The 15,125-nt window shown below is 38.7% G+C and overlaps 1 non-coding gene across 1 annotated transcript; it reads left to right on the top strand.

Annotated features, from left to right (window-relative positions):
- Positions 1 to 12,709: 12,709 nt before the first annotated feature.
- LOC141650579 (small nucleolar RNA R71) lies at positions 12,710 to 12,816 on the top strand. Its single transcript, XR_012546604.1, has one exon. It is a non-coding gene; the product is annotated as a small nucleolar RNA R71 (small nucleolar RNA).
- Positions 12,817 to 15,125: the final 2,309 nt, after the last annotated feature.

Below are 15,125 nucleotides of genomic sequence, written 5' to 3'. Positions count from 1 at the left end.
GATGATGATACTGTACAGCAACAAAAATTCGATCGAACTAGCTACAGTGTTCGATCGAATGAATTATATGAGGAAGAGCTCGATCGAACAGAATCCAACACTCGATCGAACACTTTGCATGAGGAACCACTCGATCGAGCAAGTATATGTAATCGATCGAGTAGTATTCAGAAGGAAAGTTCTCGATCGAGTACCATTTTTGCTCGATCGGACATAATAGGCACGGAGTGCAATGCTATGTCATCTAGGTCCGTTTCGGATGACGATTTGGAAGAAGACAATGGTTATGGTGAATCTCCCCTTTTGAAAACCGAGTTGGATGCTTTAGAGGCTGAAATTTACGGGATAGAACCCATAAAGGATGGGAACAAGAAGGTAGCTGAGTCAGTGAATGCTCCTACCATGGTAGAGGTAATGCACTCTTCTTTCACTGATTCTGACATTAGCAGCGACCGACCTGAGGTAGTTAACGATAACTTCATGATTATTGTTATCACTAATAGTAAAGTACCTCATGTGACTTCTGCTTTCTGTTTTGATGCTCCATCCTCTCCCGGTTGGACAAATAAGTTAATTGTGTTTCACCATATTTGTCATCGGAAATTTGTTAAGCTAAGACGGTACTTCAGGTTGCTTTTATATGCTCCTTTCCTATTTGGGTGCTACTTATGCTTTTGTGTAGCACATGCGCAGATTTACGATCGGTTGTTAAGAGCTTTAAGTTGCTTTGATTGTGACCACCGGATTAGCTGAGGTAGAGACAAAAAGAGGTCGAGCTGGGACCTATCTGAAACTAGCGCTGATCAGGAGGCAACCTGGAGTTTTAAACTTTTCAGTTGATTTTCAAACATTTCAGTTTTTGTTGGACATGTAATAATTGGTTTTCTGACGATAGACTGGATCGTTTGGATTTGTTTTGTTAGTTCTGTAGGTTGTTCTGTAGGTACCTCTTCATCGAGCTATATTCTCTCGATCGAGGACTCTTTTTACTCGATCGAGTGACTTTATTTGCTCGATCGATCACTTTCACGGCCATTTTTACTCGATCGAGTGCCTTGCTTTCTCGATCGAGTTAGCTTGTTTTGATTCGCTTCCAGTGATTCTGTTATGCAGCTGTTGCGACCTCCCTTATTGTTGGCTGGTTTGGGGAGGTCCCTACTTCGCGTGTTCTTGTAAGTTTTCTGCAGCTTTCCTCCTCTTTTTAGTTTGCATTTCCTTTCCCTATTTTTGGTACAATGAGGGCATTGTACGGTTTGGTTTGGGGAGGGTATATGCATCCATATCTGTGTCTGCATACTGTTTTTATTGCATTTCTGTTGTCTTTAGTTTTCAAAAAATTGAAAAAAATCCAAAAAAAAACTATAAAATTTCTAAAAAATCACAAATTTCACGTTTATTTTAGCATATAGGTTGACTTGGAACGGTAGATTTCAATGATGAAATTGCTCTACATTTAGTCATTTTGCTTAAGCCTTGCAATAAATTGATATCTTATTAGCTTTGTCTTGTTGCATATCTACGAGTTTATGTTGGAATTTAGCTGAACGAATAGACTTGACCTGAAATTTTGGCAACCTACTCGTATATTCTAAGTTTTAGAGCTGTATAAACTGGTATCATTTATGACCAGTTTCATGTTGGATTGTGAGTAGTTAATCCTTGCATAACATTCACATTAATTTGCACGTATATGAAATTTAATTGCTTTTTGCCTACATACATTCGGGTTAGTGGTTGGTGTCACATGCAGGGAGGTGCTTACAATTCCCCTTTCTTTCATTTTTACCCATTTAACTCCCCTGTTAGCCAAATTTGCCTTTCGACCCTTAACTACATCCCAATTTAGCCTGCCTTGTCAAGGTAGTTAGTGTATGTTTTGCGGTATGTAGTTTATTGTGCCAAGTTTGGTTTGTATTACATTATTTTGGAGTTGGTAATTTATGGAGGAAAGAGGATGAATTGAAAAAACAAAAGTTGAAAATGAAAAAAAAAAAAAAAAGAAACAGAAAAGAACAGAAACCGTGAGGAAAAGAACGAGAAAAAGAAATATGAAAAAGAGAGAGTTTGATTTGTTGACGGTTTCGCTCCTATGTTTTATCTATATCTTATGAGGAGTATGTTTGGTTTGGTTAGTGAGTTTTTGTGCCGATTCAAGGGCACTTGGTTCAAATTTTAAGATGGATTAGGAATCAGATGTTGTCATTTGGTTCTGTTTAGTTAGCTAGCTTGGCTATTAACCTCACATTCCCAGAAATGTTTTGCCTTTTCTTACCCATTGCCTCACTTTTCCATACTTTTGTAAGCCCTCAGCTGTGACGGACCTTGATTGGTTGGAATGTATGCACGGTAGCTAGAACTGTCTATCATATTAGCTGCATGCATGTTTATGTAGGTCGTAGTTTAGGTGAGCGGCTATTTATCTTCTTCTCTTACATTCATACGCTTACCCTTTGCTTCATTGAGAGAGAGTGACCCGTGAGAGCCCATCATTAAAGGTCTTGCAAGGTCGACGGTTCAACTTTATTATAAACATCTCATAACTCGTTTGCATTAGTCTGTTTTGTTATAAGTATTAGTGCTTGCATTAAATTGGTTTAGGTGGACGATTTGTAGCTAGCTCTGAGCTTTACTCCGTTCCATTAGTTAGTTGCATTTCGTTTGCTTGGGGACAAGCAAATGTTTTGTTTGAGGAAGTTTGATGCGTGCATTTTATATAGACTTTTTGTACGGTATTTGCACGCATTTCTATGCATGTTTAGTAGTGTTTAGCTACAAATGTCTCCCGAATAGTCTACTTTGGTTTGTCTTATATTATTTGAAAGTATGAACCGGAGAGGAGTATAATCAAGCTTAATACATGTCCCTATGCATACATTTTGGAGATGATTTGTGTCGGAGTTTGGAGACTACTATTTTGAGATGCGCATAGAAGTAAGGTAGCTAGGCGAGCAAAGGAAGAGCTTCAAATTACTAGTGCCTAATTTGAAGAAACATATCTCGAGTTATACAACTGATATTCAAGTGATTCCAATTGGACATGAAATCTTATCCTCTTAGCTTTCCAACGCCACAAAAAACGCTCTGTTTTCCCAAGTAACGAAGAAATGGCGGCCATTTGAAGTTCAGTGCGCGAAGTAGGAATTATGCGCTGGAAACCACTCGATCGAGTACTATATTGCTCGATCGATTCCTTTTTCTACTCGATCGAATGGTGCCTTTTTGATAGTGTTCGATCGAGTACCTAATGTCCTCGATCGAGAGGTTTTTCCTAGGAGTTACTCGATCGAGGAGTTTTAATGTCCTCGATCGAGTACTTTTCTATCTGACGCAAGATTTTAATATCTTGTCATCGTATCTTAGGAAAATAAATATCTCTCCTATAAATAGGAGAGACTTAATTAGGTTTTATGATCTTTCATACGACTTTTTCCTCTGTTTCTTATTCTATTCGACGTTGCTCTTCCCTTTCCGAATCCGAACTCTTGTAATTTCTTTTCTCTCTTTTATGTTATTTCTCTTTTGCACATCTCTTTTTATCATGTTGTTTATTATTTCTTTATCTTTCGTTCTTGCTTTATTTGTTGGAGTTAGTGTCCTCCACAATAGTGCGTTTACATAATAAATCTCATTAATGGAATATCATCAGATATTTAATTATTTGATCCTCGTCAGTTGATTAACGTAAATCGATAATGGTTGGCTGACTAGAGTTTGACGTTATTGTCGTGAGACGGCGGTGATCAACTGACCCTTTTCGGTCACACCTATAGGAACGAACCCCAATAGACAACTAATTAATTATATGAGATACAATTTATTTAGTCCCTTGATTTGTAGACTAAAAGGTTAGTCAATTATTTTAAGAGAGAATTCGAGTTGCGAACTCGAGGAACGTCAGTTATTATTTAATTATGTGACAATTGAATAATAAATTTTGGGAGACGGGTTTTAGTAAATTAATTGTTAATTCACTAAAATTGTACTAATTGATTAATGTGATTAATATTAGTACGTAAATAATATGTGTAGTGGTACACGTATATTTACGGAATGATTTGGACGAATTAATTATGGAAGTATTTAAACATGAAACGATGTTTAAAATAAAATTACACGTATTTGTGCGACAAATATAAGAACCAATATGGACCCGTAAATGGGCAAGTGGACCGTGTAAAATAGAGTAGTGGATGATTAGGAACATAATCATTTCACCTTACTTTATATATGATCGAGTCCATTTCGTTTCACAAATTAAGCATATGTGGTCGTTGGTCAATGGTCGATACAAAACACAATTTATACTTCACAAACAACTCTACAATTAGTAAAGAGGCAAGTAAAGGTCGGATCCCAAGGGACGGGTATTGAAATGAGAATTCTATTGTAACTAGTAGTGTCTAAGGGGTGTCACAAATTGGGTTGATGTAGAAGGTTACTAAACTAAAATAGCAATGAAAATAAACTAGCAAGATGAATAAAATAAGGGTGTAAACAATTGATTAAAAGCACTAGGGTGTCATGGGTTCATAGGGGAATCATGGGATATGATCATACAAACATGTTCTCAAATTATAAGCAAGCAATTATTGTTGTGATGGATTGAGTTGGGTTATATCTTACAATCCTAGGAAAGTTTGGGTCCCGGAGCCGAATCGATTAGATTGTACAACACCTACAAGTCGACTTAATCTTTCCTACTCAACACATGCATGGTCTAACAAGACTCGAGTTGGGTTATGTCTTACAAGTCAAGTTGAAAGGATAGAAGATGATAGTAAATGCAAGGATTCATAGGCTTAGCATTTCATCAAATATAACATGTGCATGTATTAAGATCAAAACAAGCAAGCAAATAAGATATGAAAGCATATTAATTTAAGCATGAATCATTCCCCATGTTGGTTTCCCTTAATCACCCATTAAACCCTAGCTAAGAGACTACTCACTCATTATCATATTGATCATGCTAGAAAGGTTGTCAATCATACTAACATAATGAAACATGATGAATAAATGAAAGTAATTAGCAATAATTAAAAAAGGATTAAGAGATTATACCTACTAATGATTCCAATAATAAAGCAAGAATAATAGAAGTACTTGAATCCTAGATTGAGAGGTTGTCAATCTCCCAATAATAACCCAAATAATCTTCAATTACCCAAAATAAAGTAAGAACAAGAGAGAGATTAAAGAACTAAAACTTGGATTAAAACTTGATTAATACTTGATTACAATATTGAAGAGAGATTTGATTAATATTAACTACACTAATTATTGAGAAGAAGAACATGCTCCTCTAATTAGACTAATGGGGTATTTATAGTGAAAATTAGGGAGGATGCATTAGGGTTAACTAAGGGCTAAACTAGTAATTACACTTTTAAGTTGAGCAAGGAGACTCCGGTATTTTCCGAGAGAAGGGCTTCTCTTATCGTGGCTTGAAGAATGAAAACGTGTTTGCATCAAATCCGTGCGGATGGGAGTCGGGACGGCCGGATCTGGGCTGGAGAATCCGAGCGGATCCTTGGGCAAGACGCTCGGATTGGCGAGGGGGAATCCGAGCGGATTCCTTTGAAGGACGCTCGGATTGGGCTTGGGCGGACGGACGGATTGTGTACAATCCGTTCGGATTGTCTGGCAGCATCTTTTCTTCTTCTTTTCTTCCCTTTTCTTCATGAATTCCTTGGGGATTTCCTTGGGGACTCAAGGATCCTTTTCTCAACATTGCTCTTCTACTATGCTATGTACAAAGGCCTTCTAGTCTTGTCTCTCCTTGATGCTTGGTCATTGAATATGATCAATTTAGCCTTGTTTTGCCATGAAAATGCAAGATTCTTACTCCTTTCCTACCAAGGGATCAAAATCTCAAAGAATATGCAAAACAAAGAACTAAAGATAAAAAATGACCCAAATAGGCACTAAAAAGCATGGAAACAATGGTAATTCGGGGCTAAATATGCGCCAATTATGGTCACATCAAATATCCCCAAACCGAACCTTTGCTCGTCCCGAGTAAAGAGGTGACAAAGACTAGGACCAATACTAACCTAACCTAATAATAATAGCCGATATGAGACAATTAGCGGGTCTCACTCCGCCCCTTCAACTCACAACAAGACAACCATGAGGTAGGATGCCTTCTTGCAAGGCAAGGTGGGTCTTGCCAAAATGGCGACACATCCAAACTTTAAGCACACAAAAACACATAATGGATGCATCTACAAAAAGAATAGCCACTTTCCTCATCTAAGTGGCAGAAATTATCTACAAGGGAAGCAATTCAAGGGTACACAATCCTTCATAGATGCAATTTGTTCAAACTACTAAGCCTAGAAGGATACCAATAAATCACCTCCAAAAAGTGTCAAGCTAGGGTACCTTTGTGCTCAATCGTTAAATGCTTTTGTCAAGAGTAGACTCCCTATGGTGTTAGAAACACTGGAGGATCGCGGAATTCCCCCTCTTGCCTAGACAAGAAGAAGGGTCGTCCCCTCTCTACCATGCACAAAAATGGATACGATGGATAAAGGGATCGATAGATATTTGAGTTTCACTTTGGGAGTTTGCTTTTATTTTTGTTTTCCCCCCAATTTCATTGGCATTTGACATTTGAGAACACTTTCTTTGCCATTTCTTTTGATTTTTGGCATTTCAATACTTGACAACTTTTTGAATTTCTTTTTTGAACATTTTCAAAGTCACCCCAATTAGTAACGAGGGTGCCTTGTATTTGAAGCTTTAGGAGTCTATTTTGCTCCTCTTTTCTTTTGATGCATTTTTGCAAACTTTCTTTCATTTTTCATTTCATTGAACTCAAATTGATTTCTTTTTCTTTTGTGCCCATTCCCTTTGATGACAAAAATGTGGTAGAACATGGATGAATGATAGAAGTATGCATGGTTTCAAGGGTCACCTTGGAATAAACGGTAGCCAAGGAGTTATCACACCACAAGGTACTCTTGACTAGGCCTTAAACCATGGGTCAAAGGATACTAGCATGACACATCCTAGGGTGTTTTACAAGTATTCTAACAAGCAAAGTATTAAGAATAAAAAGCATCTACTAGGGCCTATATACACTTGTCAAGCTTCCCAAGTAGACGGTTTCGCAAAATTTTTCTAAACATGCAACTACATGCCATGATGCAACTAACATATAAACATCCTAATGCAAATGATTCTACCAACTAATATGCCAAATAAACTAAATGCAATCCTAAGTTCACATTGTTTTACCGCATCAATCAAAATAAAACCACATAGTCATTAACATAAAGAGGAAAAAGGAGATTGGAAAGATCATACCATGCGGTCTTCAATATCCTCATGTCTCGGATGTGGCGTAGTCGATCAAAGTGAACAAGGATAAACAAACACAATATATACAAGACAATATATACAAAGGAAATGAACTTGTTTTTGGATTTTTCAAATTTTCAAATTTTTATGGTTTTTTTTTTTTGAAATTTTTCAATTTTTATGTTTTTTGAATAAAAGTTAAGTGTTAGAATTCCCATCCCCACACTAATATGGGCATTGTCCTCAATGGCCAAAATGATGGAAATTATGCAAAGATGATGCATGATTTCTATACTAAATGCAATTCTACACTAAGCTATACTACATGATGCATGGTTTTTGTTATGACGGAGAGGATAATTTAGATTACCTCCCGTTGTGTATGCATTAACTTCCCCAAACCAAATAAGACACTATTGCTAATATCAAAGCATGGGGGAGTTCATGCACACACTATGCTATGCATGAAAAGATTGTCATTTTGGATTTTCAAAAATGGGAACAATAAAGAACACCTCAATGGAACCGAGGTGTGAGTCCTTTGATGTTGCTAGGACTAAACCAACAATGATCAAAATGAAATAAAATACAAAGAGATATAGACAAACCATGGGAGTGTAGGAGTCTCCAAGGCTAGTCTTCCATCATGCTATTATCATCACCACTTCCCTCATGAGAAGCGGTCACATTGCCACTTTCCTTGGCACTTTCTTCATCACTTTCTCCATCATCTTGCTTATCATTATCTTCACCATCTCTTTCTTCATCTCCACTTGCTTCTTCCTCAATATTATCATCAATTTCTTCACCATTTCCAACAACCTCATTGTCTTCCACCACGTCCCTTGATGCACCCGGAAATAAGGCTTCTCTATCCGCCCAACTAGGCAAAGGACAAGATGGATCAAGGAGTCCTTGCCTAGCTAGATGTAGGAGGGGAGGATATTGAGCCAAATATGCATTCTTCCGATCTTCATAAGCTTGCTTGTGCATGGCTTGCATAAGAAGAGTGACATAGTCTTTTCCAATTTCAACTCCTTGCGGTTTGAACTCTTCATACACAAAAGGGTAAGGTGGTATAACAATGGAAGAGGAGGGAGTTTCATGATCACCCTTTTGTTGTTGAATGATGTACTCGGCTTCTTCGGATAGGGGAAGTAAATAGTTGGTCCGGTGGACACTAAGACGGCAAATCTTTGCGGGTAAAGTGAATGATCGAGCCTCACTAGTAAGCCACCCATACTTGGTATCAAGGGGATTGTGAGAAACCCACTTAAACTTGTTAATCAAGATGGACATATCAATAAGATGGCCACCATCCTTAGCCTTGTACTTGCTATCCTTATTGAAATTAGGATCAAAGTGCTTGGCTAGGACCGTGACAAGGCCGCCATTAACAATAACGGTTTGACCCTTCTTCCCACTATCTACATGGAGCCATCTATCAACCAATAGCCTCAAAGAATTGTAAGGCTTGGTGTGAATTCTTCCAATATTCAAAGTTGATTCAAGGAGAATAAAATCGAGTCCCGTGAAATGATTGGTGTCTTTCCTAGCAATTATGGTATTTCCCACAACTTTGTGCCATATTCTTATGCCCGGATGATGGACCAAAAGAGCACGACAAGCATGAAAATCTTCAAATTTCTTCCCGGAGATTGCCTCCCAAAGAGGCGCGGGATCATACTTCCCATATTGCTTATAAAATTTATGTTCATCGCTAAGACCCAAAATTTCACCCAATCCGGAAAGGTAATGCGTCTACTAGTGTTAGCTAGACGAAACTCAATATTTTCCCTATTCTCAACTTTTGTCACTTTTAAAGAACTTAAGAATTCCAAGACAAGGGAGGGGTATGTTACTTCCTTCATTTCAAACAATTTCTTCAAACCCATGGCATTGAAAAAGACTCTTGTTTGTTCAAGAACACCCAACTTCTCTAAGGCATCTTGACATATGAATTTGGTGGATTGGATTTGTTTCATAGCAAACTTGACAAATGTATTTCTATGGGTATCGGAAATGAATGTTACCTCCGGAAAATGCAAGAGTTGATCGATTACCGGAGTAGAAGGTGATGCTTCCATAGGAATTTGTTGTTGTTGTTGCACTACCAAGTTCGGTGTTGATACCACCATTGCCAAAGCTTTCTTTGCTTGTAGAGCTTTTTGCCTTTGAGAGAGAGCCTTTGCTTTTGGTGCCCTTGTTGCCCTTGTTGCTCCCTTTGTTCTTGCCATTTGATGAACTAACCAAGTAAAGAGTCAAAAATCTTCAATTTGTAGAATGCCCAAATCGATTTGAAGGTGAAAGGCTTTGCCTTTATAAAAACAAAAATCGATTCAAAGGTTGAAGAATTTGTTCTTGGTTTTGATTGTTAATGAAGATGGAGTGATTGATTTGTTGTTTGAAAGATGGTTTGATTTGATTTTGGTGGGTTTTGTTGAGGGTTTTTGTTTTTGAGATGGAGAGGATGAGGGTTTTGATGTTATGGGTAGTGTTTATGAATGAATGAATGAATGAGTGAAGGTGGGGTGGGAATTTAAAGAACTCGACAATTTTAGGACGCAGGGACAATCCGTGCGGATTGGGCGAAATCCGTGCGGATTCTACAGCTTCAAAATTTTCAAAATCCCGCCTAGAGACGGGCGGATTCTGGGGAATCCGCTCGGATTCTTCTGAGATGGGACGGGCGGATTTCGTGCAGGACGGACGGATTCTTGTCCAGAGATTTTTCTTTGTTTTTCTTCAGCTTTGAGACGGGCGGATTGTTCACAAGACGGACGGATTCTGTGAGACGGGCGTCTTTCCAGAAATCCGCTCGGATTCTTTGACAGTCAAGAATTTTTGCAATTTCAACTCAGCCCAAGACGGGCGTCTTCTCAGCAGGACGCTCGGATTTGCTGCAGACGGGCGGATTCTCAGGAATCCGCTCGGATTGGTCCTTGTGTACACGGATTCAGTTCCATCCGTGCACCAACGCATTCCCTTATCATTCTTTCTTTCTTTCTTTCAAATCTTGTGTTCTTCATTGTGGGGGCACTACTAAGGCATGAATAGCCTAGGCAATTGCCATCCCCACACTAAGGTAAAGCACTACACATCAATTAAAATCATTAGTCCCTTCCTCACTTCTCTCTTACATGACAATTATTTTGATCAATGTAAAAATAAATCCAAAAATGACAAAAATGCAATACAAAAATTGAAATGCAAGTTAGGGAGTTAGAAATATTTACAAGTGGTGGTTTAGGGAGGACTCCACCAAACTCTCATTCTTGATGAGATGTCAAGGGGGCATGTTCAAGGTGTTGTTGATGTTGCTCAACACCTTGAAGAAGTAATCGAAAGCTTGTTCATTGTTATGGTAGAGGTCCTCAATAGACCGTGGCCCTTGTTGTTGATCATGATCGATGGCATGCCCAATGTAGGGATTAAAGATCCCTTCAAATTCGTCGTCCCAAAGACCACAAACTTCATTGAGTTGATCATTGAAAATCTCTTGCTTAGATGGAGACAACTCTCCCAATTTCTTCTCTTGGCCAATGAGGCCATCATCTTCTTCCTTGGTTGATTTTGATGAGCTTTGCAAGCTCTCCTTGTCACAATTCACTTGCTCTTTGAATGGAGCATCTTCAACTTTCTTCCTCCATTGGAGTTCCGATTTCTTCCTTTCATCTTTCCTATATAATGATCAATCATGAAACATGGCTCATGCAAACGAGGAGCTCTCATAGTCTTGTCAAGATTAAAAGTTATGCTTTCATCTCCCACTTCTAGAGTGAGCTCTCCATGTTTCACATCAATCACCGCACCCGCTGTGTGTAGGAAAGGTCTTCCTAAGATGATTGGAATGTTGGAATCTTCCTCCATATCAACAATGACAAAGTCCACCGGGATGAAAAACTTCCCAATTCGCACGGGGACATCTTCCCATATCCCTAATGGTGTCTTCGTCGATCTATCGGCCATTTGAAGAGTGATATTGGTGCATTTAAGCTCTCCCATTCCCAACCTTTTACTTACCGAGTACGGCATGACACTCACACTAGCCCCTAGATCACATAAGGCTTTGTTGATCGTTGTGTCGCCAATGGTACACGGTATTGAGAAGCTTCCCGGATCCTTTAACTTTGGAGGTGAACTCCCTTGAAGTATTGCACTACTCACCTTAGTGAAGGCGATAGTCTCAAGTTTCCGGATCGACTTCTTCTTTGTGAGGATATCTTTCATGTACTTTGCATAGGCCGGAACGTGATTGATTAATTCCGTGAAAGGAATTGAGACTTCTAAGTTCTTCACAATTTCCATGAACTTTCCAAGTTGATCATCAAATTTGGGCTTGGCTTGACGACTTGGAAAAGGAAGTCTAATCACAATGGGCTCCTTTTCTTTGGCTTTGTCTTCATTTTTCTTTGAACTTTCTTCCTTTGATGATTCCCCTTCTTTGGGGCTTTGCACCACAACTTCATTCTCACTAGCTCTCACAACTTCATCCTCAACTTGCTTCTTCGGTGCTTCATATCTTGTACCACTTCTCAAGTGAATGGCACTAACCGTTTCATGTCTAGGGGGATTACTTTGTGGTGGTAATTGCCCCTTTTGTCTTTGTGAGCTTGAAGATGCTAGTTGGGTCAATTGTGTTTCCAACATCTTGGTGTGAGCTAGAATGTTGTTGATGGTGGTGTCTTTTGCTTGGCTATCTTTTTGCATTTGGGTGAAAAATTCTTGTTGATTCTTTTGCATTTGGAGGACCGCTTTTTGGACATCAAAACCTTGGTCATTGTGGTGATTGTATGGATTTTGATTTTGGTAACCTTGGTTTTGATTGTAAAAGGGTCTTTGATTTTGATTTCTCATGGGTGGTGGAGTGTATGTTGTTTGAGGGTTTTGAACATTTTGGCTTTTGTATGAGAGATTTGGATGGAACTTGGTGTTTTCATTGTAAAAGTTGGAATAAGGGGTACCACTTTTGTAAGCTTGGAAAGCATTAACTTGTTCGGTTGTTCCCCTACATTCACTTGAGTCATGACCCAAGGTTCCACAATTCTCACATATCCCGCTTGGGATTGATGAGGATGCCGTCATGGCATTGACATGATGCTTTGATGATTTTAAGTTTTCCTCAAGTCTAGCCATAGCTTGTTCAAACTTCAAGTTGATTGTGTCAATGTGAGCACTAAGTTGAGCACCCAATTGAGTAACGGTGTCCACTTCATACTTTCCTCCTCTAGTAGCCTTGCGAGGCCTACTATATTGTGAATTATGGACCGCCATTTCCTCAATCTTGTTCCATGTTTGATTGTCATCAACTTCGGTGAACATTCCATTTGATCCCATATTGAGAATGTTCCTAGAATCTTCATATAAACCATTCCAAAATTGTTGCACTAAAAACCATTCGCTAAGTCCATGGTGAGGACATGAGCGACAAATACCTTTGAACCGCTCCCAAGCTTCATACAAAGATTCTTCATCCCTTTGCTTAAAACCCGTAATTTGAGCTCTTAGCATATTGGTCTTTTCCGGCGGGTAGAATTTTTTGTAGAAAGCTAGAGCTAGCTTCTTCCAAGAATCTATTCCAAGGGTGGCCTTATCAAGGCCCTTCAACCATTGCTTTGCGGTGCCGATTAACGAAAAAGGAAATAAGACCCATCTTATTTGGTCTTGAGTCACGCCCGTTTGAGAGATAGCTTCACAATAATCGCAAAAGGTTTCCATATGAGAATGAGGGTCCTCACTAGGCATTCCCCCGAATTGGCTCCTCTCAACTAGTTGGATGAAGGCGGACTTGGCAATAAAGTTTCCGGTAAGATGTTGTGGGGTAGGAGTACCATTTGGTAGATCCTCCTCGGTGGGTATAGAGTGTGACGAGAATTTAGGCATTGTAGGTGGATTTTGTGTGGTATTGTTTAATGGGTTTTCTTCTCCTTCTATTGCGAAAGGATTGACAAACTCACTAGTGGGTTGAACAACTTCACCAACACCTCCCAAATTCCTCCTAACAAGTCTCCTATTATTCGTCAAGGTTCTTTCGATTTCACGGTCAAAAGGTAACAAATCTCTTTGTAACCTTCTAGACATGCAAAATATCAAACAACTCGAAAACAATTAGAACAAACCTTGAGGAGTTTTACTTCCCCAAGGTGAGAAAGACACAACTAAAAACAATAAAGGAAATCTTAAATCAATTAAACACCGTCCCCGGCAACGGCGCCATTTTTTGATCGAGTCCATTTCGTTTCACAAATTAAGCATATGTGGTCGTTGGTCAATGGTCGATACAAAACATAATTTATACTTCACAAACAACTCTAAAATTAGTAAAGAGGCAAGTAAAGGTCGGATCCCAAGGGACGGGTATTGAAATTAGAATTCTATTGTAACTAGTAGTGTCTAAGGGGTGTCACAAATTGGGTTGATGTAGAAGGTTACTAAACTAAAATAGCAATGAAAATAAACTAGCAAGATGAATAAAATAAGGGTGTAAACAATTGATTAAAAGCACTAGGGTGTCATGGGTTCATAGGGGAATCATGGGATATGATCATACAAACATGTTCTCAAATTATAAGGAAGCAATTATTGTTGTGATGGATTGAGTTGGGTTATATCTTACAATCCTAGGAAAGTTTGGGTCCCGGAGCCGAATCGATTAGATTGTACAACACCTACAAGTCGACTTAATCTTTCCTACTCAACACATGCATGCATGGTCTAACAAGACTCGAGTTGGGTTATGTCTTACAAGTCAAGTTGAAAGGATAGAAGATGATAGTAAATGCAAGGATTCATAGGCTTAGCATTTCATCAAATATAACATGTGCATGTATTAAGATCAAAACAAGCAAGCAAATAAGATATGAAAGCATATTAATTTAAGCATGAATCATTCCCCATGTTGGTTTCCCTTAATCACCCATTAAACCCTAGCTAAGAGACTACTCACTCATTATCATATTGATCATGCTAGAAAGGTTGTCAATCATACTAACATAATGAAACATGATGAATAAATGAAAGTAATTAGCAATAATTAAAAAAGGATTAAGAGATTATACCTACTAATGATTCCAATAATAAAGCAAGAATAATAGAAGTACTTGAATCCTAGATTGAGAGGTTGTCAATCTCCCAATAATAACCCAAATAATCTTCAATTACCCAAAATAAAGTAAGAACAAGAGAGAGATTAAAGAACTAAAACTTGGATTAAAACTTGATTAATACTTGATTACAATATTGAAGAGAGATTTGATTAATATTAACTACACTAATTATTGATAAGAAGAACATGCTCCTCTAATTAGACTAATGGGGTATTTATAGTGAAAATTAGGGAGGATGCATTAGGGTTAACTAAGGGCTAAACTAGTAATTACACTTTTTAAGTTGAGCAAGGAGACTCCGGTATTTTCCGAGAGAAGGGCTTCTCTTATCGTGGCTTGAAGAATGAAAACGTCTTGTATCAAAATCCGTGCGGATGGGAGTCGGGACGGCCGGATCTGGGCTGGAGAATCCGAGCGGATCCTTGGGCAAGACGCTCGGATTGGCGAGGGGGAATCCGAGCGGATTCCTTTGAAGGACGCTCGGATTGGGCTTGGGCGGACGGACGGATTGTGTACAATCCGTTCGGATTGTCTGGCAGCATCTTTTCTTCTTCTTTTCTTCCCTTTTCTTCATGAATTCCTTGGGGATTTCCTTGGGGACTCAAGGATCCTTTTCTCAACATTGCTCTTCTACTATGCTATGTACAAAGGCCTTCTAGTCTTGTCTCTCCTTGATGCTTGGTCATTGAATATGATCAATTTAGCCTTGTTTTG

The sequence above is a fragment of the Silene latifolia genome, chromosome 3 (genome assembly GCF_048544455.1).
Source record: "Silene latifolia isolate original U9 population chromosome 3, ASM4854445v1, whole genome shotgun sequence".
In the NCBI taxonomy this organism is placed as follows: Eukaryota; Viridiplantae; Streptophyta; class Magnoliopsida; order Caryophyllales; family Caryophyllaceae; genus Silene; species Silene latifolia.
Note: the sequence above shows the minus strand (reverse complement) of the source record. Positions and strands in the feature narration are given on the sequence as shown.